General features: G+C 34.9%; 1 pseudogene; it reads right to left on the bottom strand.

Moving 5' to 3' along the window:
• Positions 1-2,807: 2,807 nt before the first annotated feature.
• On the bottom strand, positions 2,808-3,547 carry LOC121972397 (annotated as a pseudogene).
• Positions 3,548-4,358: the final 811 nt, after the last annotated feature.

Raw genomic sequence — 4,358 nt, 5'->3', positions numbered from 1 at the left:
AACTGTTGTCTTTGAGTGAAAAGACAACAGTTTTGCAATGGTTTTAAACCGTTGTCTTTGAATGAAAAGACAACGGTTTAAAACCATTGTTAATTAGAGCATTTTTCTACAAATTACAATTGTTTTTGGGGCTACGACAATAGTTTTTAACTGTTGTCTTTGAGGGTGATAGACAACAATAATGGTTTTAAACCGTTGTCTTTTAAATTATTATCTTTTAATACCAATATATCATATTTCAATTTAAATATATAATAAAGAATCATAATCAAGAAAGAATATTCCCACATCAATATCATTCAAAATGTTAGTTATACAAAAATTACAATCACAAAAGAAGAAACATATCTCATGTTTAAATAAAATTTATCCCAATACAAATAAATAAATAAACTCTATTTACAACTAATGAACAATAGCCAAAAGACTAGAAACTTTTAATGGTGGTTCATGCCATGTAGGATTGCACTTTATTATTATCAACCCAAGTCCCATCACAATCTTCAACTTGTAGGATTTCATTGGACTCCTCTTTCTCACTTGCTTATTTTTTCATACCAACCTTTTCCAATATGAAGTTGGTGTCGAAGACTTGATAAGGTGCTTGGATGAGAATGTGAAGGGAGACGGGGAGGCAAGCCAAGCCAACCTTGAGGGAAAAGGTCACCCTGTCTGTGTCCTCTCTGGCAAACTCCCACACTTCCATTATCAATTTCCTCATTGGTATTGTGGCTTTGCCAATATGATCCTTGGTAGATTTCTTCATGCTTTCTGATTGTGGTGTTGCATTTGGCGGCAAGCAAATGTCGATCTGAATACTGCTACCTTTCTTTCTGTTCTTTGTAGTTCTACATGTAAGAAAACAACATCGATAGTGCAGGTATAGATGAAAGTTTAAAAAATAAAAGTCTATCTATATATCTTACCTGAAGAATAGGGTGATTGTTGATGTATATGAAGCTAGCTCTTTGTTGGTGCTGAAATGAGTGAATGGAGAGATCGACATCAGAGAGCATTTAAAGAGAATTGGTAGATGAGATCATGGTAGTGCATCATTATTCTATTGATTGACAACAGTTCAAGGGAAAATCTAACATGTAAATATAGTTATATAAAGAAGCTATTGTAAAACTTACTTGAGTCAAATTGCTAACTTGGATATTGAACCTTTGAATGACTGCAATAATGTTCCTCTTTGTCACTGTAGTTTCTTCAATAAGGCTACTTGTTATATATCTATTTAAATACACACTTTAAAATTTAAACAATGTTAAATAAGGTCCAATGCATTATAAACCAAAAATTATAACAAGTATGAGGTCAAAAAAACATTGAACAACATACATAAATCTTAAGTGAGTTTCATATGCTAAATAAACTCCATCAAGAAACTACTACTTGATTAAAGGATAAAGTTTCTAGTCTTAGTGAAAGTGCAGGCTCAACTTGCAACTTTAATCAACTTATTCAAGCAATAGCGGATACAACTTAATCAAGGGCTTCATGTAATTCCCACTAGTGGGTGATTCTTAATCAACAATTATTATCTCAAAGGAGGGATAAGGGATTCTCAGATAAATATGTTGTATCATTGCAGAAACTAAGCTCTGATAGGTCTTGTTTCACCATCAAGTTTCTGGAAACAAAATAAAACTATTAGTGTGTTTAAGAAAATAAAGATTTCTAATCTACTTATCTGTCAAGCACCCAAGAGGTATGAGCTGCATCAAGACTAATAATCTGTGAATAAAGTCAATAGGAGATGAAGGACTAAGATTAAGGGCACTTTCAAAGAGAAACAATTATAATGTCAAGCAGAGGGGAAAATATAGAATTAAGTATTCAAATTATACAGTAGCCCAGCACAAGTGACACAATTGACTTCTTCCGAGACAATTAAGATATTAACAGACTTATTTTGCACTCATTTCTATCTCAAGAATGTTCCATTAAGAGGGAAAAAGCTAAACTAGATGCAAACTAACCTTTCCATTCGGCATTGCAAGTATTTCTTCGATCCGCTCGATCTCTACGACCAGAAAAATGACAAGGCAATTAGAAATAATCATAAGAAATCTGATACATAAAGGAGTATAAAGGAATCTGACAATGTTTACTCGCATTGGAAGAATAAATTATATCATTGAATTATAGCACCAGAAAAACATGCTAATTACATCAACCTTCAATCTCTAAAGTCAACACAAGGATGTGCTTACTAACCTAGAACCATAGGTATCAATTCAAAATTAAATTATGAAAAATAAAATAAATGGAGAAAAAATTGATATATGCCAAATATGATCCAATTGATTTAAATTATGTTCTCGGTATCAATTAACTGGATGAGTAAATTGATTATAATCCATTGATATATCATAAGTAGTGATATTTTTTGATATGTGATGTTTTAATGATTGATATTAAATTCCTATTATACAAATAAGTAAAACATAAGTTTTTAAACTAAAGTGTAGTAGGAAAAAAAACATATTGCAAAAGCTCTAGGAAAGTGTCTACTTTAGAACTTGTATATGAATAGAGAGGCATGTGATCACAAATGAAAGGACAGCAGTCAGTTCTATCTCATTTACTTGTGTAGTGTCTGGCCATAATTGAATTATCATGAAAACCTCCAGATCATTCAAAAAGCACACAAGATAAACAAGTCTTACCAACCACATCATTACAAAAAATGGAGCTTTTGCCATAAAATGGTGCATGCAGAGTCAATTTACATCATGAAGGGAGATAAACAACATTAATTAGCATCCTTTAAATCCACTACTAAAAGGAGATGTCTGATGTTTTTCCCATGAGTGGGACAAGTGAAACAGGAGAACAACAAAGAAAGCACATAGCATATGGTAAGGAACAAAGAACCTGAACATCACTTCCTACCACCACCTCTTAACAAGACACTCAGCAAGTAGAACTACCACATCATGGGGATTGATCCACCAGCAGCCACAATCTGCTGCTCCAGCTACCATACAAAATTTTAGTATAAGATTCATGGCATTACCAAGAATGCCTCCAACCAAAGCTACATGATCATTACCTTAAATAAAGTTTCCAACTTGTTCTTCACCAGAAAATACTCCTTCTTAAGTTGCTGGAGACATGTGAGGCATCTACACAAACAAATTTTTTGACAGCAAGTCACTAGATGATTCAAATTGAGTGACCATGAAGACAAACTAACCCTTCGTGGTCCATTTCCTCGCAGTAATTGCTGAAGGCCATGTAGACACTTTTAACCCTTTGGGCACCAATGCTGCAAGGCAAAGGAAAAAAAGGGATTTTGAATCAGCTGCAAATATCATCTTGTTACTAGCTAGTTTCCATGAGCAAAAGCCAAATCTTGAGGATCTAAAGCATATCTGCTTTTAAAATGAACAAGGAGGAAGAAAACAAAGAACGAAAGCCTGGCACTGCTGCCTTTGAACTAGTGAACATGGGCATCCACTTTCTTAAAGTCCACAACCTGCTGATCTCTTGAAAAAGTGTGCAAAATCCAGAAGGGTAAATCCAAAGACCAAGCCATATGTAATGAATGGAACAGGAGTAGGGTTTCGAAGCAGATCACTCACAGGGTCTTGGTCTTCTTCATACCTCATGGAAGAGCGGAGATATGAAGTCAAGATATCTCCTTTGCAGGTTAGTCCACCTGTTATTTAGCCATCCGCTTCCGTCCTGGCCTCCATCGCTGTCACCCTGCGATCGCTCTTCCCGGCTGCTGCTGCTCCTGCGCGGCTTCGGTGAGCGAGAGATTGTGAGAAAAGAGGGACAGAAATGCTTAGGGATCGAGAAGGTAAAGGGGGGAATGCGGCGGTAAAAAACTTTCGGGGAGAGGGAAAGAAAAAAAGCGGCGGTAAAAATTGGTGAAGGGGAAAAAACGGCGAAGGAAAAAAACAAAGGTATTCAATATCACTTAATAGACAACGGTTTTCAAAAATCGTTGTCGTAATTCTAAAAAAGCACACAAAGACAATAGTTTTCAAAAACTGTTGTCGTAGCCTTTAAAAACCATTGTCGTAGCTCCAAAAAAACATAAATAGACAACAGTTTTTAGAAACCGTTGTCCTAGGTAAAAAAAACTGCTAAAAGACAACGGTTTTTGTTAAAACCGCTGTTAAAAGGCAAAACAACAACGATTTGGCATAAAACCGTTGTCGTTTCAGTGTTGTTAAATGAGGATTTTGTTGTAGTGTCTAGTTCTTTTATTAAGTCAGTATAAAAAGAACTTACCTAAAATAGTCCTACTCAATACACTTAGAGTGTACTAGTGTAATTTATTAGTTAAGATAACTAATACCTAATTACACTACGACTATTCCAATGGTTCGTTCCTTTCC

The sequence above is a fragment of the Zingiber officinale genome, chromosome 4A, assembly GCF_018446385.1.
Source record: "Zingiber officinale cultivar Zhangliang chromosome 4A, Zo_v1.1, whole genome shotgun sequence".
Lineage (NCBI taxonomy): Eukaryota > Viridiplantae > Streptophyta > Magnoliopsida > Zingiberales > Zingiberaceae > Zingiber > Zingiber officinale.
The sequence above is the reverse complement of the archived record's forward strand: the minus strand, read 5'-3'. Positions and strand labels throughout refer to the sequence as shown.